The 25,666-nt window shown below is 36.0% G+C and overlaps 2 long non-coding RNA genes across 2 annotated transcripts; both read right to left on the reverse strand.

Annotated features, from left to right (window-relative positions):
- Positions 1-20,793: 20,793 nt before the first annotated feature.
- Positions 20,794-21,551, reverse strand: LOC146740961 (uncharacterized). The gene is made up of 2 exons (XR_014930033.1): positions 21,464-21,551; positions 20,794-20,978 (listed from the first exon to the last, which is right to left on the reverse strand). It is a non-coding gene; the product is annotated as an uncharacterized LOC146740961 (long non-coding RNA).
- Positions 21,552-24,564: 3,013 nt separating this feature from the next.
- On the reverse strand, positions 24,565-25,322 carry LOC146740962 (uncharacterized). Its single transcript, XR_014930034.1, has 2 exons — positions 25,235-25,322; positions 24,565-24,749 (listed from the first exon to the last, which is right to left on the reverse strand). It is a non-coding gene; the product is annotated as an uncharacterized LOC146740962 (long non-coding RNA).
- Positions 25,323-25,666: the final 344 nt, after the last annotated feature.

A 25,666-nucleotide genomic window follows, 5' to 3' on the forward strand; every position in this document is an offset into this window, starting at 1 on the left:
TCTGTCATTATTACTAAAAGTGGAGCTAAAATATTAATCTTAGAAGTACAAGTCGCTGTTAAAATTTGAGCTGAAATTGCTCTTGTAAATCTGACAAAAAATGACAACATCAAAATAATTCAAAATGTGAAAAAATAAAAAAATCAGATTTTTACCCAAAATAAACAAATCTGGGAGAGCTCAAGTCGGTCATCTTCTTTGACAAAAACAGCAATGGACGAAGAAATAGTTCAAAACTTGCTATCACTAGTCACAAATTTGACCATGGCTTAAAACAGCTTAATTCAGCAAAATCTGGATAATTGTTTTGTCTCATAATGTCTGTCAATTAAAAATGTTGGAACAAAGCTTCTCATCAAATCTTGAAATATCCATGAATCCATGACTGATCTTAACTGGAATAAATCACCAACATCAATTATTCTAACTCTTCCAAAATATCTTGTCATATTGTGTCAGCATCACATTGTGCGTAGTTTCCATTCAGTGGAGCAATAGCACTTGTGTTTTCACTTGGATGTGAACCATACATATCAGTGGGTATATTGTCTAGGGCTTTGAGGGTTCGCTCTATCCTTATCATACTCTAGTTTGATTTTCTTTATGGAAACAAGGATATCTGATGATTATATTACGTTTATACATCAATCAAGATACACGGTAAATAACATTTAAAATATTCGGATCATCACTGTTGTTTCATACAATTAGTTAATATAACAATAAAGTTATATCAAGCTAAAACAGTTTCTGAAGAAGGTTTTTAGAACGATATCAATATCAGATGGCATTATGTTCAATATCATCATGCTTTTTAACCAATGAAGTGTGGATAAATATGAAGTCACGTGTTTGAACGTCTTAATAACATTATTCACCGACTTCAACATGATTGAGGAATATATGTCCAATATGTTCCACTGAATATGCCCTTCTCTTGCTTCCTCAACTGCTCATGATAACAAAATACTCATTCCACACTTTCCCTTTACTAATATAAATGCAATGTACGTAGCATAACTAGTAGCTCTAATTTCATTAGGTGATTTCTATCATTTATCTGATGTTAGAAATGCACTGCATTAATGTATGTGTTGGTTCAAGGTTGTTCAAAAATTGTTTGAATGTGATATTTGCTCCTAAATTAAGATCATCAAGTGTTTTCTTAATGGTGCTATAATGGCCTTTGGGAGTCGTCCCTACCTCTTCATCAATATCAATCGTTAGCATATGTATATGGACTGACCATCTTTAATATCACCAAATGGATGAAATCATGTATCAATCGCTGCACAAAATGGTCAATATGACGAGCACATTTGACAGCAACACTTTATTAATTCTGATTTTTGTGAAATCTTCAAAATATCGTAATTTTCAACACATATATTCATTTAGCATCTGCAGCTGAAAATGACATAAAATGTGTTTATTTTCCAGCTGTCTTATCATGACAAACAAATATAATACTTTCCCAGACTCTTTTTTCAAAATGTTAATACTCTTCATCAAGATATCATGTAATTTTGGTAAAAAAAGTGAAGCCTTATTCTTCGTATGCAGTTTATCAAGCTGAAATAAAATGTTTGGCCCCGATTTAATGTACTGTACAAAACATTTACCTTTATTTATTCCTCACTTGCTTGTTCACAACAAACTGAAAAACTTTCCTTTCCAACAGTGTTTAACCTGCAACAATACCTTAGGTCTATTACTTCACCTATATGCTCCTTGCAAATCTTCATCATGCTGTGGTGGAGTATATCTAAATTTCATGCAGGACGATCTTCACAGTTTAGTGCTTCCCGTCCTCGTCAATGTTATTACTATTCTCATTTCCGTTAAGATTGTTTCGATTTTGGTCATCATTTAAAAAAAAATACTTTGATTCACAGGAATGGCATCAGCATGATCCAATGATCAATTCCATTCATGCTCTGGAATATTTACAGACAGACCAATTATTCATTACCTCAACTTTTCTGCTTGATACAAAGCTGAATTTTCAACTGACCAAGCAGTAGCTTTCAAGATTTTTAGTGGTCTAAGTACTAGTCTTTCTTCTACAGAATGTAGGTTTAATTATGGGAAATGGCATGTTGTTAGCTGCAACCTCATTGCAGTAGCATTTTGTGAATTTTTCAAAAAATTATATTGCCCATCTCAACTCTATTTTAACCTCTGGAATTTGCTGGTTATACTCCCCAGGCCCTCTTTTTGTGAGATGAAAGAATGTTCTTAGATTAGAGCAACTTTTCAAAAAAGCTTTACAGCGTTTCCAGGAAATGTTTTGTTGGCATATCTTTCACATACAATTTCTCAACATGTAGGAAAGCTCGTCGAATATTTTTTCCATGGCATCACTTCCAATTTTCTAGGCATTTTATCCTACATTCAAGGCATTCCAATTAATATCTGCATGATTACAGCTAATCCAGGTTACACTTCAAGCATTTCAGACATGTTTGGTGTTTTCCACAGTATTCTAGACTTTCCGAGGCACCTTATCGGACATTAAAGGCGACCCAGTCAACTTTTACATGATTACAGATAATCAAGGATACTACTTCAGACTTGGTTGGCAACATTCAGGACAACTTTTCAAATAAGCTTTCCAAAGACATTCCTAAGGCGTCTTATTAGACTTTCAAGGCAATTCGTCTAGCAATTCAGTCAAGGTTTACATGAGAACATATAATTTAGGATACAACTCCAGCATTTCAGACATGGTTGGTATCATTCATAGTATTCTAGAACATTCCCATGGCTTCTTATCCGACATCCAAGGTATTTTATAGGCACCACTCCCAAATGTTCTAGTAATCTTGTCCAACATTCAATGTATTCCAATCAATGTTTGTATGATTACAGGAAATTGTTGATATCTTCCACAATATTCTATACCATTTTATCAACATTCAGAACTATTCTTCAAATAACTTTTTCAAGACATCTTAACTAACATGCCAGTCAACGTTTGCATGATTACAGATGTCAAACATGGTCGATATCTTCCACAATATTGTAGACCATTTTATCAACATTCGGGACAACCTCTCCAAGGCACTACTTCCAATTTCTAAGGCAGACAAATTAAGGCATTTTATCTGGCATTCCATTCCATAGAACCAGACATCTTATCTGACATTCAAGGCATTCCAGTCAACGTTTGCATGATTACCGCTAATCTTGGCTAAAATTCTAGCATTGCAGACATGGTTGGTATCATTCACAATATTCCACAATAGCCCATTTTATCAACACTGCTACTTTTTTAGTTTCAAGGCAAGTTTTTTTTTTAACTTACTTGGCAAAATTAATTCCAGTAATTTCCACGACTCCCAAGGCTTCTATCTCAATTATAATTTTCCTGACATACCAAGTATATTAAAGACAAATCCATCATTCCATGCAAGATTGCTGGTAATATCAATACATTCGGGGCATCATTTTATGTTACGCTTGTTAATTTTTAGGCTACATGTGTGTACAATTGAACACCATGAACAGTGTACGTATTCTACGCTAATGACCCAGCTGTAAGCATAAACAATTGTATATTATTAATGATTGGTGTGCATAACACATATCCACAGTTACTGGGCTTCTCCCTATAAACATTGTTGCTGTGTCGTTTTGATGCTGCTGATTGTAATATTGTATTATTTTGAATGTTGATCCATTACATGGATGCACGATCGAAACAACATCATACACTGAACAAACATATTCGCGCAGTCAGCCAATCCAACTAATTACAGTAAGTCCATTTCATTTTGAGATACTTCGCTGTATATCCTTCGCTTGCGTGAAGAACTGGCATCTCATGCGGCATAAAAAAGAACCGCCATTCACCAAGTGATCCGATATTCACAACGTTAGAAATGGAAAATCCAAATTTTCAATAATTTAATGTCAAGTGGTGACCCCGTTCCAACAACTGGGTGTCCCGAACAATTTAGCGAGAGAAAACACTTGTCAATTTATTTTCATTTGACTTGTAAGAAACGCATTGCAACTGCCCTGAAATTACAAAAACATTCTTTTCTTTTTGTATACACGACATGCCATTTTGTGCAAAGCCTACAATATTAAAAAATGTAAAATGGTGGCACAAAGACTTCTATAGCAGTACATGTCCCAAGATAATATCGGAGAAGGCATATCAGAGAAGCCTTTAAAATTAAACAACCACCGTTTGACCAACTTAAATTTGATATGAACACAATATTACGTACATTGTTTATTGGGTGTCCCTTTGTCGAGCAGTACATAACATAAGACAATAGTTTTTTTTTCATTTCTGTCACACTTTTTTACAATATGACACAACAAATCGCATGGCGTAATACTTTTAAACAGTCAATATAGCCACACAAGTCATCAAAATATTTACAGTCACGTGCAACATTTCACGTTAGCCACAATCTGCATACAATGAAAATGTTTTTGTATTGATTTCCGTCTGAATGCAAGCTGATTCCACGACCATATATGCTTGGATCATTATATTTCTCTCAGTCTGGTAATGTATGTAACCACATTATTTAACAAAGGCAAGACCTGTATATACTATTCTCCATTTGTTACCCAATTACTGACATGGGAATTTCTTTTCTCAACATTTTACTACAAGGTTTACTTGTGTGACCTTCGAGTGTATACACACATGTACTAAAATATTTCAGAGAAAAAAATGAGTGTTCTGACTGGCAGATTCAAAAGATTAAAGTGTGAGCTCGTATGGTCCATGTCGAAAACCAAGTACAAGTGAAACAATATCATAAAATACTGTATTTGTCATAGAATTTGAATTCATACTGGGCAGAGCTCTAGAAATTCAATTGTGACAAAGATATCCCAATATCAGTATGTTATACATCACCGGATAATTCTACCATTCTCGGGATACAGAGGATGCACAGTAGGCCGCCTATACCTCAGTGGGTATCGTTTTCCACCACGCTGTGAATGAGATAAGCAGCTGTATTAATATTATAGTTGAGACACAAATACGATAGAATTATTATTTTAGTGAATACACAGGAACCATCATCGATGATTCAAATGACCTTCATCTCAGTCGTGCAAACTGATTGTTGAAATAACTGTATTGATGGTTAAGTTATTCAGATTTACAGAGAGTTCGTGGTGGTAATAAGTAAACTGTCATAGAAACAAATTCACACTCCCATTCACACTAACGTACACATTGTATCATGTTGAAAATAATATTGACATTGAAGATCGAAAGAAATTGCACATGTTCACCAAACATGGAATGATCAATAAATGGAAGTATACAGAATATCCAAATGTAAAATACATCCTCGAAGGTTACCTGTGTCAATGAGTTAATAAAATAAATTGATTATATTTGATTATATTGGTGAATAGGAATGTGTCAATTTGACCAATCGTCATTAAGATGTCCTTTACAAATGGCACATTTCTGTAGATCCTAATATCCAATAACAAATAATATCTCAAGTTACGTACTGCATTACACGTACCTGAAATATAAAATAAATACTTCTGTGGATCATCACGACCAACGGGTGCTCTGGACCTAGCTTGTTCATCTGGACAAGGGAGCCTGCGGACACCCACTGGTTATGTGATGGTGGTCGAAACGTCTTGTCCGATGACCTGTTTAAAATAACCCGTGAAATAACAGTCAAATCTCAAACCGTGTAGACGAAATGCGTAGCATACGACGAACAACTAGAAGTAGATGTTTTTGCATTTTACACTGGTAAAATAAGCTGTAAGGAGCACATTGGACAGAAATACTTTATTAATTCAAATTTTTGTGAAATCTTAAAAATATCGCCATTTAGCGTCTATAGCTGAAAATGACATTAAAATGTGTTTATTTCCCAGCTGTCGTATCATGGCAAATAAATATAACACTTTCCCAGTAAGTTGGTGACCCTCTCAACATTTTAATACTTGATGAAATCTACCATGTGTGATTGTGAGTGTCTGAATTTCATCGCGAGACAGCTGTCAGCAAGATCACATTCTGATTGGCTTCTGTGGAAACCCGGGTTGTGTACCTGAAACTGCTGCTATCAGCAGTGCCCTCCAGAATAACAGCGTTCTTCTATAAGCAAGAGTCATGTATTTCTTCATTGTTGTGTTTCACAAGCTATTTATTGACTGTCATCAATTTCCTCATCCTGGAACTGTGAGTTATCACCAATGCACATTTTCCTAGACATTCCCCTATTTTAGTGAATTTATTTTTTGTATTATTCTGTGCTTTGTTTCTTAATAGCAATAAGCAGGCATTACCCAGGCCTTCTTTTTGCGAGATGAAAGAATGTTTGTAGGTTAGAGCAGCTTTTCATAAAAAAGCTTTCCAGATTTTTCGCATATTCTAGACAATTTCTCAACATGTAGGAAAGCTCTTCAAATAATTGTTCCAAGGCATCTTAGCCGACAATCAAGGCACTCCAGTGAATTTCTGCATGATTACAGCTAATCAGGCTACAATTCAAGCATTTCAGACACATTAGGGATCTTATCATACAATCAAGGCATTTCATCTAGCATTCTTTTTCAAGGCACCGCTTCCAAATTATCCCACATTCAAGGCATTCCACTTAATGTTTGCATGATTAAGATAATCTAGCCTACAATTCCGTTATTTCAGAAATGGTTGGTTTCCTCCACAATATTCTAGACCATATTATCAACATTCAGGACAATTTTTTAAATAACTTTACCAAGGCACGACATGCGACATTCAAGACACTTCATCTGGCATTCCAGTCAACGTTCACATACCACTTCTCGGGTTTAAAGACATTTCATCTGGCATTTGTGTTTAGCTGTAATCATGCAAACGGCAATCTAAGCTGACATTTCAGAGTTTCGGCTATGGTTGGTATCATTCACAATAACCCATTCTTTCAACACTGCTAATTTTTCAGTTTCAAGGCAAGTTTCCTAACTTTCTGGACAAATTAAATTACAGATTTCCAGAAGTTTTTCATGACTCTCTAGGCTTCTATCTCAATGATCTTTTCCGAACACACCAAGTACCTTTGCCAAATTCTACACAAATCCATCATTCCATGCGATATTTCTTGTATTATAGACAACTTTGGGACATTTAGGACAACTCTATGGGTTAATTTCCATACATATTTGAGGCATCATTTCATGTTACATTTGATAATTTTTAGACTAGTAGTTCATGTAATTTTCTACAACTTGTGCGAATCTTTACATTTTAACATCAGAAATAATGTACGTGTTTTACGCTAACAATTCATAGTATATTGTTTAATGATTGCGGTACACAATTTGTGTAATTGTTCGATATCTTATAACACATATCCACAGTCACTGGGTCTCACTATAAACATTGTTGCTGTATTGTATTAATGCTGATGATTGTAATATTGTATTATTTTGAATGTTGACCCATTACATGGATGCACTTTATCGAAAGCTATGCCATAATTGTGCGAATGCTTAAACGTTTTTATCACTGTCAGTAGCTTGTTTAATGCTCTGAAAATGTTGTCTCCATACACAAAAACAAGTACAAACTGGGAGCAAAGTGAATCCTGTGTGCTAATATACATTATGACTGACATGCGTGCTCTGCATAGGGGTGACAAAACAAAACAAAAAGGTTTTTCATTAGTTTTATGTCCCTGTCCCATAACCCGATCATATCACAGTTTCCCCAAGACCCCACCCAAAAGACCCCACAAGTAATAAAAATAAACAAAATGCTAATCCCCCAAGCTGATCACACCCTATATGTACGGAAAGTACTCCTGTGTGAAGCTATACCCGTACAGGAAGCCAAATAATTGCGTCTATGTGAAGCTATACAAAGAAGAGGAAGAAGATTGATTCTGTGTGAAGACTTTAAATGTAATCCCAAATCAACTCATTTATGCACAACATAACGGCCCACAGTGTACTCTAAATCAAAGGTCTTATCCAAGTGACCACGAAATTTGGACATATCGGAGAAAATAGATGACAAGGTTGTTGCTGGGGAGACGTTTCTAATAATACCTATAACTGGCATATACGCAGTGATGTATATCACTGAACGAATGAACATATGTACACTGTATAATAACACTATGGCTGCCCGTATTTTTGACTTTTATTAACACCGAACCAACATATTTGTGCAGTCAGCCAATCCAACTGCAGGAAGTCAATTTCATTTCCAAATACTTTGTATATCCTTCACTTACGTGAATAACTGGCATCTCAAGTCAGTACGCAATGCCATACAGGTAACCCGTGATTGCAATAAGGTAGTTAATATTGTATACATACAGTTTAATATTGTTATAGCCATTTTATAAAGAAAACCTGATTATTGAAATTCCAATAAAAAATGCACAGTTATGCGGATAGTCTTTTTTCAACTGAGGCAAAACTTCAATACTGTCTTGCACCACAGTCTACTACAGATGAACTGAAAATATATTTTCACTCATCAAATTTCATCAATGGGTTAGTCAAGTTTAATATTGTCATCAGCAGCATGCTTCAGTTCATTCTTCAGTAGAAAAGCTCATTTGAGCCTTGATGTTGAAAGTTTTACTGTTAATTTAATTCACACAATTTGTACCCTTAAGAATGTTTGACATAAAACATGTTTGGAATAAAAAGGCAACCCGATCTTCAAGTGCTCCGATATTCTCAACGTTTGAAGAGGAGAAACCAAAGTTTCACTAATTTAATGTCAGAAGGTGACCCCCATCTTAATAACTGGATGTTTTTTGCAAAGCCTACAATTTGAGAAAATGTAAAATGGTGGAACAAAGTCTTCTATAGCAGTACATGTCCTATGATAACCAGGCATATCAAATATGCCGTACATATTCAAATAGTAATCATAGTGACCACAATAGATGTGCTAACAATTTTGACAAGGATTGCATTTTTTCATTATGTTTTTAATAGGACACCAGTGGGTGCACAAGATCCCCCTTTGCCCAGCAAACCGGCAACACCCAATTGTGGTTGTGACCTGCAAGATGTTCCATAGAATTTTAATATTATTTACACATTAGAGGATTTTTGTTTTTCTTTGATTATCCACTTTACTATTATTTACCTAGCAGAAGCTGGAAATAATTATGACACCATATGATCAGCGAGTGTCTACGAACCACAAGTTATATATGGTAATAGTTAAACCACATATAGAACAGAATTTGTTCAAGCAGTGAGAGAAAAGATGATTCAGCACATAACATGAGACAATAGCTTTTTTTCATTTCCATTACACGTTTTTACAATATAGCACAACAAATCGAATGACGTAATACTTTCAAACCAATATAGCCACTCAAGTCATCAAAATATTTACAGTCACGTGCAACATTTCACGTTAGCCACAATCTGCATACAATGAAAATGTTTTTGTATTGATTTCCGTCTGAATGCAAGCCGACTCCATGACCATATATGCTTGGATCAATATATTTCTCTCAGTCTGGTAATGTATGTAACCACATTATTTAACAAAGGCAATTCTGTATATAATATCCTCAGTTTATTCCCCAATTACTTGCATGGATATTTCTTTTCTCAGCCAATAATTTTGAACATTTTACTACAATGTTTACTTGTGTGACCTTCGAGTTCATACACATATTTACTAAAATATTTCAGAGAAAAATAACGAGTGTTCTGATGGGCAGATTCAAAAACATTATAGTTACTGGCTTATAGTTTCGGCGTATCGGAAACCAAGAACCAGTGAAAACATGTTATAAATGTCAGTATTTGTCACAGAATGTGAATTAATACTGGGCAGAGCTCTTAAAATTCAATTTTGACAAAGATATCCCAATACCAGTATGAATTTAAAGGTTATACCCACTGAATAATTTATAATAATCATTCGATCATTCTTGGATCCAGAGGAGGCACAGGAGGCTTCTTATTCCTCAGTGGGTATCGTCTTCTACCAAGCTGTGAATGAGATAAGCACCTATTAATATAATATAATATAATATAATATAATATAATATAATATAATATAATATAATACTAGTAGAATTAATATATAATTATTATTTTAGTGAGTGCACAGGAACCATCATCGATGATTCAAATGACCTTCATCTCAGTCGTGCGAACTGATTTTTGAAATAACTGATTGATGGTTAAGTTATTCAGAGTCATAGCAACAAATCTACAATCTCATTCACACTGACACCGTATCATCTTGTAAACAAGTCATCTGAAGATGACACAGCCCCCCACTTGTCAGATGTGATTATAGTTGGCTATGAATTATAACGTTTGAACATATATGTATAATGGGGTAGGAAGATTAAGTTGAAAATCAAAAGTATGTTACTCAAAGTTAACAGCTAGGACATCTCTATTAAATATGGTAATCAATTTTAACAAGAATTCTCAATTGAATATGGGAATTCAATTGAGTTAATATTAGTTCACAAGAAATATTTAAAATTAATTAAATATGCAAATGATCTCGTTAATTGATTCCTTGAAAAAAATAAATCAATGTACATCTGTACCAGTGGTGACTTTGTCTTTGTACCAAGTCTCAGCAAAATCGGTCCAGTCAACCAAAAAACTGGATTTTACAGAATTTTGACCAGCCAGCAATATTGTATCAAATTAGGAAATAAATCTATATGAATATGTATACCACCTCACTGTGTCTTTGTACCTAGTATCATTGAAATCAGTCAAGGCATCACTGAGAAATATCAATGGACAAAAGCCATAATTAACAATCAAAATGACTGCCAGTCGGCCATATTTGATCATTTCAAAAAAGTATAACAATCTACATCTGTGTGGGTGGTCCCTTTGTTTTTGTACCAGTCTCAACAAAATCGGTCAAGCCATTTCTGAGAAATGATGATGGACACACAAGAGCCGAATTTGACTCAATTTTGACATTAAAAAAGGCCGCCAGTCGGCCATATTTGATCGAATCGGAAAATAAATTGACGTGCACATGTATGGTTGAACACTATGTCCTTGTACCAACTTTTAAAACCAGTGGTCCAGCCATCTCCGAGAAATCACTCCGGGGATAATAATATTGCAGATCGATATACAGAATAACCAAATGTAAAATACATCCTAGAAGGTTACCTGTGAAAGGTCAAGTCTCAAACCGTGCAGAGGAAATGCATAATGAATGAATAAGAGTAGATTTTTTTATTTTACACTGGTAAAATAAGCTGTTGTCATACGATATTTGCCTAGTACTGATCAGTACAGTGCATTGAAATATAGAAGAGGAAAAACCCACAATAACACTAAATCGAATCACTAGGAATTATCAATGTTATGTCAAACTGGTAGGTTGAATTAAACTAGACATTTTGTAAGAAATATAAGTAGTTCTGTTAGTGAAACACACATATTTACATTCTATGTACCATATCATCGTAATTTTAAACTGACTTTTTTGTAGGCAAGCATAATGCATACATATCTATCATGTGCTAACTTTGATATTAGAATTTAGATATTAGCTTTAAAATGTAAAATCACATATAACAATCTGTCTATTTTTTGTAAAGCTGGGTAATATTTATAACAATTATAAATGTCAATGATTAGTTAAAATTGCACATCTCCATCATGCAATAGTAAACTGAAACCAGTCAGCCATTTGTAAAGTTTGAACTTGATTGGAATAGGCATGTCTGTGATGCAGATGATTGACTGAAGCTATCATATACGCACAAAACAGGAACTAAGTCAAGGCATTATTTTCTGATTGTGAGTGTGATTTGCGAGTCAAAACATTACCCGCTAGTTGGTCAGGTAATGCATGAATTTGTTTTTGCGTATCTGTTAATCGACTTAATTAGTTGATTACGAGTGAATGGCTGTGTTATGTCTGTCATCGTTTAGGCGAGGTTCTGGATGGAACTTGGTTCAGTGATTTGGAACTAATTACGAGATAACCGTCGCTATTCGGACTACTATTTCTGACAGTTGGTATTCGCAGTTATTAATGTAGTGAACGATTAATCAAAAGATATGACGTATTTAGTACTTAGTTTGATTGGCTGTATGATTGAAGGTTACGCCCTAGAGTCTTTTTACTTCTTTGTAATTGGTTAAGGTTTTGAAAGTGAATAAAGAGTTTTTAGTTGGTCTTGGCGAGAACACCACGACAGACGCAGTCCTTGAGAGTCTTGGGGCGAGTCTTGACGCAGTCTAGACGCAGTCCAGCCTTGCGATAGTCTTGGGGACTTTTCCCCAGGGCGCTGTGTCTTATAGAATGCTCGACTGACCGACTAGGACAAGAGTTGAAACGTATTTCGTTGTGTGTGTCTTATTTGACTGTAAAGTTTAAGTGACTTCCCCGATCCCGCACCTCAAGGGGACGCGATAGAGAGGCCAGACGAGATTCCCCCCTGGCATTGTGTTAATGATGATATTTGTTTAGGAGATTCAGTCCTAGTACATGTACACCAACAGAGTAATTACAAAGATTGCCAGTATGGGAGACTATCTGCCTAGTAAAACCCGACATTTTGAACAAATTATTTTGACGAAAAATCAACACCAGATACATTCTTACACAATTCTTGAATGTAAATGTGCAAACCGTTTTTTTGCCTTTGTTTAAGATTTTCCAAATTGTGTATGCAAGAAAACTGTTGAAATTTTGACCCGAAATGACTGCCAGTCAAAACACGTGTACTGCACATATTAGGGACTATCACTTGTTCGTACAGTTAGTTGACTCCAAAATAGTGCTACACTTTCTGCCTCAAATGAGTCTTAAACTAAAATATATGAAATATATATGAAAAGCTTACATTATTTGCTGTTTCTATCGCCGCCTACGACTAGCGGGGCATCGTGGCTGCAGGAGAGCTCGCATACACCCGCTGATTGTGTGGTGTCTTCTATATTTGCCAGATCTGTGTCCTATTAAAATACATTAATTAAACCAGTTTCCCCACTAATTGCAGTACTTAATAAATCTGTTTATAGTATACCAAATACATATCTAAAACTTGTACAGTAAGTGTGATGATTCAAATACTGTTATAAAACAGCTACTGCATTTAAGCATCTACACAGGAACATGCCTTTATGTCTAAATGTTTTTATATTCATGAGAGTGTGTATGCACTATAGCCATGCCCTGTTTTGCCTTCCATAAATGGTAAATTTAGACTTTCGAAATCCCTACTTGTTTGTATTTTTTGTGGATATACAAGGTGCATTATTTCCAAAGTGCAAAATACCTACTGAAGACTAATAGTTTTATTGTGCGAGGAAGTGGATTAATTTCAGCGGTAATAAAGGAAGCTATAACTTTACATACTTGTGTAGCTTTTTAAAAATGCGGCGAAATTAAAAGCAATTAAATAAGAAAACAATGAGTCTTATTAAAATGTGTTAACTGACATCAGTAGAGTGGTGTTACCATTCTTATACAATACAGTCATGTCTTTACTATATATTTTGACCGACACTAATGAAAGACACGATACAAAATAGGAGTCATTTGTGATGTTGTGAAGGTCGGTCAGAGAATGTCGGAGATATGACCATTAAACACTTCATGGTCTGACATCTTCAATGAACATAAACAGTTCAAATAGAATTAACTTATGTACAAGCTAAATTCAATTTTGATTTCAACATTTTTTTAAACATTGAAATGGTTACCATTCTTCCATCTTTTATACTGAAATAAGTAAATAAGTATGTGCATACGTGTGACATATATGTACATGTACAAGATGTACAGTTTTAACAGTCAATTAATATCAGAGATGTCCCTGGGACAGGATTCGTTAAAACAAAATTGCCAACTGTCTGCTATTTTTTTAATTCAATGTATTATATGATGTGCGCCATTTTCCAAACACAGCTGAGATCTAAAACTAAAAAACAGTAATGTATTACTGATTTGCTAAATACTATATGTTTAAAAACTATCTACGAAACTTCCCGCAAGTTATACACATTAACGTTGAGACATGTACAAATAGTTTCTACCAAAAAAGAAAAAAATATAATCCAATTTGAAATAAACAATACTGATGTCAATATCAAATTACCCAGGCTGGTAGTTTTCGTACAGAAATTGACAACGGCATTCGTTTTACAAAAAATAACCAAAATAGGTTATACAAATAGGGAATCAAAATTGTTAAATGACATTTCCAAAAAATACTGGACTTGAAATTATCACAAATTTATAGCAGGTTGCTCTGAATACATTTCTAATTGTCCTTTAGTTGGATATAATACAGTTTAAAAATGTGATAACGCAAATGTCACTAGAAAATTTACATCGAGAATGTTTGTTCCTAGAGGTTCAGGCAACCACTGAACCGAAGTCAAATACCTAACAAATTAAACAAGTTCAGTGGAAATGTAGGGATTTGTGTAAGAAATACAAGTCAGTGGTGTTTCTGAGGAGGCAAATTGAAATGGTAACAAAGTGATACATAAGTTGTTAATCATTACTCACCTCCGATGTTGTTAGGTCTTCTCTGATTACGAACTGTTTTACATATATGAAGTCAAGATGGAAATGTTAGCACTCTAGTTGCACACTTCGCATTACTTTTCCACAACTTTGTACCTTAGATTCGCATTTGGCACCATATTTGCACTACTTTACACTCTAGTTTCTGACTTTGCACCACTTTTCCACTCCTTTGCACTCGAACTTCAGGCTTCGCATTACTTTTCCACAATTTCGTACCTTAGATTCGCATTTTGCACCATATTTGCACTACTTTACACTCTAGTTTCACACTTTGTACCACTTTTCCACTACTTTGCACTCCAGCTTTACATTTTGCACCACTTTTCTACTACTTTACACTCTAGTTTCACACTTTGCCCCATTTCTTCACTGCTTTGCACTCTAGTTTCACACTTTGCACCACTTTTTTTCACTACTTTGCACTCTAGATTCACATTTAACATCACTTTTCCAGTACTTTGCACTGTAGTTTCACACTTTGCACCACTTTTCTATTTTGCACGCCAGCATTATATTTTGCACCACTTTTCTACTACTTTGCACTCTAATTTCAGACTCTTATAAGACTATCTAGTTTCACATTTTGCACAACTCTACACTGTAGTTTTACACTTTGCACAACTTTCCACTGCTTTTCACTCTAGTTTCACAATTTACAGCACTATTGCACTACTTTGGATTCTAGTTTCACACTTTGCACCACTTTACCACTACTTTGCACTCCAGCTTTACATTTTGCACTACTTTTCTACTACTTTGCACTATATTTTCACACTTTGCACCACTTTACCACTACTTTGCACTCCAGCTTTACATTTTGCACTACTTTTCTACTACTTTGCACTATAGTTTCACACTTTGCACCACTTTTCCGCTGCTTGCACTATAGTTTCACACTTTAAACCACTATTGCACTACTTTACACTCAAGTTTCACACTTTGCACCGCTTTTCCACTACTTTGCAATCTAGTTTCACGCTCTAGTTTCCTATTTTGGAACACTTTTCCACTACTTTGCACTCCAGTTCCACACTTTACTCCACTTTTCCACTACTTTGCACTGTAGTTTCACACTTTGCACCACTTTTCTATTTTGCACTCCAGCAATATATTTTGCACTACTATTGCACTACTTTGCACTCTAGTTTCACACTTTACAGCACTATTGCACTGCTTTACACTCTTGTTTCACATTTCGCACCACTTTTCCACTGATCTGCACTCTAGTGTCACAGTTTACACCACCATTAAACAACTTTACACACTAGTTTCTAAATTTGCACCACTTTTCCTCCACTGTTTTGTACTCTAGGTTCACATTTTGCGTCCTTTTCCACTACTCTACACTAGTTTCACATTTTGCACCACTTTTCTACTAATTTGCACTCTAGTTTCAGGTTTTAGTTTCACACTTTGCACCACTTTTTCACAATTATATACTGTAGTTTTACACTTTGCACCACTTTTATGCTACTTTGCAGTTTAGTTTCACGTAATAATTTCACACTTTGCAACACTTTTCTACTACTTTGTTTTCTAGTTTCAAAATTCGCATCACTTTTCGACTACTTTGCACTCTAGTTCTACACTTTGCACCACTTTCCGCTACTTTGCTCAGTAGTTTCACACTTTGCACCACTTCTCTACTTTGCACTCTAGTTTCAGGCTCTAGTTTCTCACTTTGCACCACTTTTCCACTACTTTGTACTCTAGATTTCCATTTTCCACCACTTTTTTACTACGTTGCACTCTACTTTCACACTTTCCAACACTTTCCACAACTTTCCACCATAGTTTCACACTATGCACTCTAGTTTCACACTTTGCACTACTTTTCTACAACTTTGCACTCTAGTTTCACACTTTGCACCACTTTTCCACTACTTTGCACTGAAGGTCTACACTTTGCACCACTATTGCACTACTTTGCACTCTAGTTTCACCCTTTGCACCACTTTTCCACTACTTTGCACTCCAGCTTCATACTTTTTACCACTTTTCCGCTACTTTGCTGAGTAGTTTCACATTTTGCACCACTTCTCTACTTTGCACTCTAGTTTCAGGCTCTAGTTTCACACTTTGCACCACTTTTCCACTACTATACACTGAGTTTCACACTTCGCGCCACTTTTCCACTACTTTGCACTCTAGATTTCCATTTTCCACCACTTTTTGTCACTACTTTGCACTCCAGCTTAACATTTTGCACCACTTTTCTACCACTTTGCACTCCAGCCTTACATTTTGCACCACTTTTCTACTACTTTGCACTCTAGATTTCCATTTTCCACCACTTTTCCACTGCTATACGCTGAGTTTCACACTTTGCGCCACTTTTCAACTACTTCGCACTCTAGATTTCCATTTTCCACCACTTTGCACTGAAGTTCCACCCTTTGTACCACTTTTCCACTACTTTGCACCCCAGCTTTACATTTTGCGCCACTTTTCCACTACTTTGCACACTAGTTTCACACTCCAGTTTCACACATTGTATCATTTTTCTACTACTTTACACTCCAGCTTTACACTTTTCACCACTTTTCAACTACTTTGCACTCTAGATTTCCATTTTCCACCATTTTTTCACTACTTTGCACTCCAGCTTTACATTTCGCTCCACTTTTCTACCACTTTGCACTCTAGTTTCACACTTTGTACCACATTTCCACTACTTTGCACTCCAGCTTCACACTTTACAACACTTTCCACAACTTTCCGCCATAGTTTCACACTATGCACTCTAGTTTCACACTTTGCACTACTTTTCTACAACTTTGCACTCTAGTTTCACACTTTGCACCACTTTGCACTGAAGTTCCACACTTTGCACCACTATTGCACTACTTTGCACTCTAGTTTCACCCTTTGCACCACTTTTCTACTACTTTGCTCTCCAGCTTCATACTTTGCACCACTTTTCCACTACTTTGCACTGTAGTTTCGCACTTTGCACTACTTTTCTACTTTGCACTCAAGCTTGACATTTTGCACCACTTTTCTACTACTTTGCACTCTAGTTGCACAAACTACATTTATACAACTTAGCGCTCCAGTTTTACATTTTGCACCACTTTTCTAGTAATTTGCACTCTAGTTTCAGGTTTTAGTTTCACACTTTGCACCACTTTTTTTACAATTATATACTGTAGTTTCACATTTTGCACCACTTTTATGCTTCTTTGCAGTTTAGTTTCACGTAATAATCTCACACTTTGCAACACTCCATCACTTTTCTACTACTTTGGTTTCAAGTTTCAAAATTCGCACCACTTTTCCACTACTTTGCACTCTAGTTCTACACTTTGCACCACTTTCCAGTACTTTGCTTAGTAGTTTCACACTTTGCACAACTTCTCTACTTTGCACTCTAGTTTCAGGCTCTAGTTTCACACTTTGCACCACTTTTCCACTACTTTGCACTCTAGATTTCCATTTTCCACCACTTTTTTTTACTACTTTGCACTCCAGCTTAACATTTTGCACCACTTTTTCACTACTTTGCACTGAAGTTCCATCCTTTGTACCATTTTTCCACTACTTTGCACTCCAGCTTTACATTTTGCACCACTCTTCTACTACTTTGCATTCTACTTTCACATCTTACAAAAATTTCCACAACTTTCCAACATAGTTTCACACTATGCACTCTAGTTTCACGCTTTGCACCACTTTTCCATTACTTTGCACTGTAGTTTCACACTTTGCGCCACTTTTCCACTACTTTGCACACTAGTTTCACACTCCAGTTTCACACATTGTATCATTTTTCTACTACTTTACACTCCAGCTTTACACTTTTCACCACTTTTCCACTATTTTGCACTCTAGATTTCCATTTTCCACCACTTTTTTTTACTACTTTGCACTCCAGCTTAACATTTTGCACCACTTTTCCACTACTTTGCACTCCAGCTTTACATTTTGCACCACTCTTCTACTACTTTGCACTCTACTTTCACATCTTACAAAAATTTCCACAACTTTCCAACATAGTTTCACACTATGCACTCTAGTTTCACGCTTTGCACCACTTTTCCATTACTTTGCACTGTAGTTTCACACTTTGCGCCACTTTTCCACTACTTTGCACACTAGTTTCACACTCCAGTTTCACACATTGTATCATTTTTCTACTACTTTACACTCCAGCTTTACACTTTTCACCACTTTTCCACTATTTTGCACTCTAGATTTCCATTTTCCACCACTTTTTTTTACTACTTTGCACTCCAGCTTAACATTTTGCACCACTTTTCCACTACTTTGCACTCCAGCTTTACATTTTGCACCACTCTTCTACTACTTTGCACTCTACTTTCACATCTTACAAACATTTCCACAACTTTCCAACATAGTTTCACACTATGCACTCTAGTTTCACACTTTGCACTACTTTTCTACAACTTTGCACTCTAGTTTCACACTTTGCACCACTTTGCACTGAAGTTCCACACTTTGCACCACTATTGCACTACTTTGCACTCTAGTTTCACCCTTTGCACCACTTTTCCACTACTTTGCTCTCCAGCTTCATACTTTGCACCACTTTTCCACTACTTTGCACTGTAGTTTCGCACTTTGCACTACTTTTCTACTTTGCACTCAAGCTTGACATTTTGCACCACTTTTCTATTACTTTGCACTCTAGTTGCACGAACTACATTTATACAACTTAGCGCTCCAGTTTTACATTTTGCACCACTTTTCTAGTAATTTGCACTCTAGTTTCAGGTTTTAGTTTCACATTTTGCACCACTTTTATGCTTCTTTGCAGTTTAGTTTCACGTAATAATTTCACACTTTGCAACACTCCATCACTTTTCTACTACTTTGGTTTCAAGTTTCAAAATTCGCATCACTTTTCCACTACTTTGCACTCTAGTTCTACACTTTGCACCACTTTCCAGTACTTTGCTTAGTAGTTTCACACTTTGCACAACTTCTCTACTTTGCACTCAGTTTCAGGCTCTAGTTTCACACTTTGCACCACTTTTCCACTACTATACACTGAGTTTCACACTTCGCGCCACTTTTCCACTACTTTGCACTCTAGATTTCCATTTTCCACCACTTTTTTTTTACTACTTTGCACTCCAGCTTAACATTTTGCACCACTTTTTCACTACTTTGCACTGAAGTTCCAACCTTTGCACCACTTTTCCACTACTTTGCACTCCAGCTTTACATTTTGCACCACTCTTCTACTACTTTGCACTCTACTTTCACATCTTACAAAAATTTCCACAACTTTCCAACATAGTTTCACACTATGCACTCTAGTTTCACGCTTTGCACCACTTTTCCATTACTTTGCACTGTAGTTTCACACTTTGCGCCACTTTTCCACTACTTTGCACACTAGTTTCACACTCCAGTTTCACACATTGTATCATTTTTCTACTACTTTACACTCCAGCTTTACACTTTTCACCACTTTTCCACTATTTTGCACTCTAGATTTCCATTTTCCACCACTTTTTTTACTACTTTGCACTCCAGCTTAACACTTTGCACCACTTTTCCACTACTTTGCACTCCAGCTTTACATTTTGCACCACTCTTCTACTACTTTGCACTCTACTTTCACATCTTACAAACATTTCCACAACTTTCCAACATAGTTTCACACTATGCACTCTAGTTTCACACTTTGCACTACTTTTCTACAACTTTGCACTCTAGTTTCACCCTTTGCACCACTTTTCCACTACTTTGCTCTCCAGCTTCATACTTTGCACCACTTTTCCACTACTTTGCACTGTAGTTTCGCACTTTGCACTACTTTTCTACTTTGCACTCAAGCTTGACATTTTGCACCACTTTTCTACTACTTTGCACTCTAGTTGCACGAACTACATTTATACAACTTAGCGCTCCAGTTTCACATTTTGCACCACTTTTCTAGTAATTTGCACTCTAGTTTCAGGTTTTAGTTTCACACTTTGCACCACTTTTTTACAATTATATACTGTAGCAATCTGATTAAAATCTGATGTAGTGTACGGGCTTTAATTATTTTGGCTATAAACTTATTTTAATTTTATTTTTTATTACTTTTGTTATTAATGCCCTTTTATCTCATTATTTTACTTTGATTTTGATTTTTTTTAATTCCGCCCTACCTACATCTGATCCGACGCCTATGCAAGTCCCGTTCAAATCTCGCGTAAGTAACAGCCAATCACAGCCCCCCTTTTATATAGGCTGTCGGTTGCTTACTTTTCAGTGTATACGGGCAATCTTTCTGTACATTATATTTTGCCCACTTGAATAAACCATTAATAGAAAATTGCTAGTATATTTTTATTTGCAAAAGAAATTCCACAGCATTTTGCAATTTTTGTCATTACATTGAATATTTTTTTCACTTCCAACAAATGTGTACACTTCCAGATACATCTTCGCCAGCCAAGGTTCGTTCATTCAGTCATCGCTTCAATTTTACATCACTGAGCATAATTATCTAGAATGGAAGCAAAAAACTAAGTAAATCGTAATGATTAGAACACTGTAAACAGCTATAGTAAACAATGCAAACTGATTTTAAATTGTATAACGGTCACCGGCCCACGGCATCGACGCAGAAAATTGGAGCAAACAAATATTTCCTGATCAATTGCGATGTGTTCCAAATAAAAAAATATTTTATTCCAGTCTAAATCAGCTCAATTACTTTAATAAAGAGTTATTGTATAATATACAAAATGTTGATACAATTTGATGAATATTTACAGCTTCAATACCGTGGACGACGTTGGCCCGATCGTCAACAAAACATCACCCGCCTCCAGGGCAGGCGACTGGAAAAAGACACTGGTGTTCGGTCGAACCGGTGGAAACAAAATCAACACTCCCAGAATAACTATGCGGAATAACGATCTAAAACCATTCGAGTCACAATATTAACATAAAAATGACTTTCGTTGCATTTGACAATGATAAACTTACCGAAAAGCCGTGTTATTCACGGTCGCTAACGTCGGTATAATCCGCCATTTTATTTGAGTGTGTTTGCCACCCGGTGACGTCATCATGTGATTCGTTGACTAAAATCGTCGATAGTGGGTCTCATTGAAATCTCGTTACATAGGCGTCGGATCAGATGTAGGTAGGGCGGAATTAAAAAAAAAATCTCAAAATCAAAGTAAAATAATAAAATAAAAGGGCACCAATAACAAATATAATAAAAAATAAAATTAAAATAAGTTTATAGCCAAAATAATTAAAGCCCGTACACTACATCAGATTTTAATCAGATTGATACTGTAGTTTCACATTTTGCACCACTTTTATGCTTCTTTGCAGTTTAGTTTCACGTAATAATTTCACACCTTGCAACACTCCATCACTTTTCTACTACTTTGGTTTCTAGTTTCAAAATTCGCACCACTTTTCCACTACTTTGCACTCTAGTTCTACACTTTGCACCACTTTCCAGTACTTTGCTTAGTAGTTTCACACTTTGCACAACTTCTTTACTTTGCACTCTAGTTTCAGGCTCTAGTTTCACACTTTGCACCACTTTTCCATTACTATACACTGAGTTTCACACTTCGCGCCACTTTTCCACTACTTTACACTCTAGATGTCTATTTTCCACCACTTTTTTTTACTACTTTGCACTCCAGCTTAACATTTTGCACCACTTTTCTACCACTTTGCACTCTAGTTTCACACTTTGTACCACTTTTCCACTACTTTGCACTCCAGCTTTACATTTTGCACCACTTTTCTACTACTTTGCACTCTACTTTTACACTTTACAACACTTTCCACAACTTTCCACCATAGTTTCACACTATGCACTCTAGTTTCACACTTTGCACTACTTTTCTACAACTTTGCACTCTAGTTTCACACTTTGCACCACTTTTCCACGACTTTGCACTGAAGGTCTACACTTTGCACCACTATTGCACTACTTTGCACTCTAGTTTCACCCTTTGCACCACTTTTCCACTACTTTGCACTCCAGCTTCATACTTTTTACCACTTTTCCGCTACTTTGCTGAGTAGTTTCACACTTTGCACCACTTCTCGACTTTGCACTCTAGTTTCAGGCTCTAGTTTCACACTTCGCGCCACTTTTCCACTACTTTGCACTCTAGATTTCCATTTTTCACCACTTTTTGTCACTACTTTGCACTCCAGCTTAACATTTTGCACCACTTTTCTACCACTTTGCACTCCAGCCTTACATTTTGCACCACTTTTCTACTACTTTGCACTCTAGATTTCCATTTTCCACCATTTTTTCACTACTTTGCACTCCAGCTTTACATTTCGCTCCACTTTTCTACCACTTTGCACTCTAGTTTCACACTTTGTACCACATTTCCACTACTTTGCACTCCAGCTTCACACTTTACAACACTTTCCACAACTTTCCGCCATAGTTTCACACTATGCACTCTAGTTTCACACTTTGCACTACTTTTCTACAACTTTGCACTCTAGTTTCACACTTTGCACCACTTTGCACTGAAGTTCCACACTTTGCACCACTATTGCACTACTTTGCACTCTAGTTTCACCCTTTGCACCACTTTTCCACTACTTTGCTCTCCAGCTTCATACTTTGCACCACTTTTCCACTACTTTGCACTGTAGTTTCGCACTTTGCACTACTTTTCTACTTTGCACTCAAGCTTGACATTTTGCACCACTTTTCTATTACTTTGCACTCTAGTTGCACGAACTACATTTATACAACTTAGCGCTCCAGTTTTACATTTTGCACCACTTTTCTAGTAATTTGCACTCTAGTTTCAGGTTTTAGTTTCACATTTTGCACCACTTTTATGCTTCTTTGCAGTTTAGTTTCACGTAATAATTTCACACTTTGCAACACTCCATCACTTTTCTACTACTTTGGTTTCAAGTTTCAAAATTCGCATCACTTTTCCACTACTTTGCACTCTAGTTCTACACTTTGCACCACTTTCCAGTACTTTGCTTAGTAGTTTCACACTTTGCACAACTTCTCTACTTTGCACTCAGTTTCAGGCTCTAGTTTCACACTTTGCACCACTTTTCCACTACTATACACTGAGTTTCACACTTCGCGCCACTTTTCCACTACTTTGCACTCTAGATTTCCATTTTCCACCACTTTTTTTTTACTACTTTGCACTCCAGCTTAACATTTTGCACCACTTTTTCACTACTTTGCACTGAAGTTCCAACCTTTGCACCACTTTTCCACTACTTTGCACTCCAGCTTTACATTTTGCACCACTCTTCTACTACTTTGCACTCTACTTTCACATCTTACAAAAATTTCCACAACTTTCCAACATAGTTTCACACTATGCACTCTAGTTTCACGCTTTGCACTACTTTTCTACAACTTTGCACTCTAGTTTCACACTTTGCACCACTTTGCACCACTTTGCACCACTTTGCACTGAAGTTCCACACTTTGCACCACTATTGCACTACTTTGCACTCTAGTTTCACCCTTTGCACCACTTTTCCACTACTTTGCTCTCCAGCTTCATACTTTGCACCACTTTTCCACTACTTTGCACTGTAGTTTCGCACTTTGCACTACTTTTCTACTTTGCACTCAAGCTTGACATTTTGCACCACTTTTCTACTACTTTGCACTCTAGTTGCACGAACTACATTTATACAACTTAGCGCTCCAGTTTCACATTTTGCACCACTTTTCTAGTAATTTGCACTCTAGTTTCAGGTTTTAGTTTCACACTTTGCACCACTTTTTTACAATTATATACTGTAGCAATCTGATTAAAATCTGATGTAGTGTACGGGCTTTAATTATTTTGGCTATAAACTTATTTTAATTTTATTTTTTATTACTTTTGTTATTAATGCCCTTTTATCTCATTATTTTACTTTGATTTTGATTTTTTTTAATTCCGCCCTACCTACATCTGATCCGACGCCTATGCAAGTCCCGTTCAAATCTCGCGTAAGTAACAGCCAATCACAGCCCCCCTTTTATATAGGCTGTCGGTTGCTTACTTTTCAGTGTATACGGGCAATCTTTCTGTACATTATATTTTGCCCACTTGAATAAACCATTAATAGAAAATTGCTAGTATATTTTTATTTGCAAAAGAAATTCCACAGCATTTTGCAATTTTTGTCATTACATTGAATATTTTTTTCACTTCCAACAAATGTGTACACTTCCAGATACATCTTCGCCAGCCAAGGTTCGTTCATTCAGTCATCGCTTCAATTTTACATCACTGAGCATAATTATCTAGAATGGAAGCAAAAAACTAAGTAAATCGTAATGATTAGAACACTGTAAACAGCTATAGTAAACAATGCAAACTGATTTTAAATTGTATAACGGTCACCGGCCCACGGCATCGACGCAGAAAATTGGAGCAAACAAATATTTCCTGATCAATTGCGATGTGTTCCAAATAAAAAAATATTTTATTCCAGTCTAAATCAGCTCAATTACTTTAATAAAGAGTTATTGTATAATATACAAAATGTTGATACAATTTGATGAATATTTACAGCTTCAATACCGTGGACGACGTTGGCCCGATCGTCAACAAAACATCACCCGCCTCCAGGGCAGGCGACTGGAAAAAGACACTGGTGTTCGGTCGAACCGGTGGAAACAAAATCAACACTCCCAGAATAACTATGCGGAATAACGATCTAAAACCATTCGAGTCACAATATTAACATAAAAATGACTTTCGTTGCATTTGACAATGATAAACTTACCGAAAAGCCGTGTTATTCACGGTCGCTAACGTCGGTATAATCCGCCATTTTATTTGAGTGTGTTTGCCACCCGGTGACGTCATCATGTGATTCGTTGACTAAAATCGTCGATAGTGGGTCTCATTGAAATCTCGTTACATAGGCGTCGGATCAGATGTAGGTAGGGCGGAATTAAAAAAAAAATCTCAAAATCAAAGTAAAATAATAAAATAAAAGGGCACCAATAACAAATATAATAAAAAATAAAATTAAAATAAGTTTATAGCCAAAATAATTAAAGCCCGTACACTACATCAGATTTTAATCAGATTGATACTGTAGTTTCACATTTTGCACCACTTTTATGCTTCTTTGCAGTTTAGTTTCACGTAATAATTTCACACCTTGCAACACTCCATCACTTTTCTACTACTTTGGTTTCTAGTTTCAAAA

The sequence above is a fragment of the Saccoglossus kowalevskii genome, chromosome 7, assembly GCF_978046115.1.
Source record: "Saccoglossus kowalevskii chromosome 7, keSacKowa6.1, whole genome shotgun sequence".
NCBI classification, from domain to species: domain Eukaryota; kingdom Metazoa; phylum Hemichordata; class Enteropneusta; family Harrimaniidae; genus Saccoglossus; species Saccoglossus kowalevskii.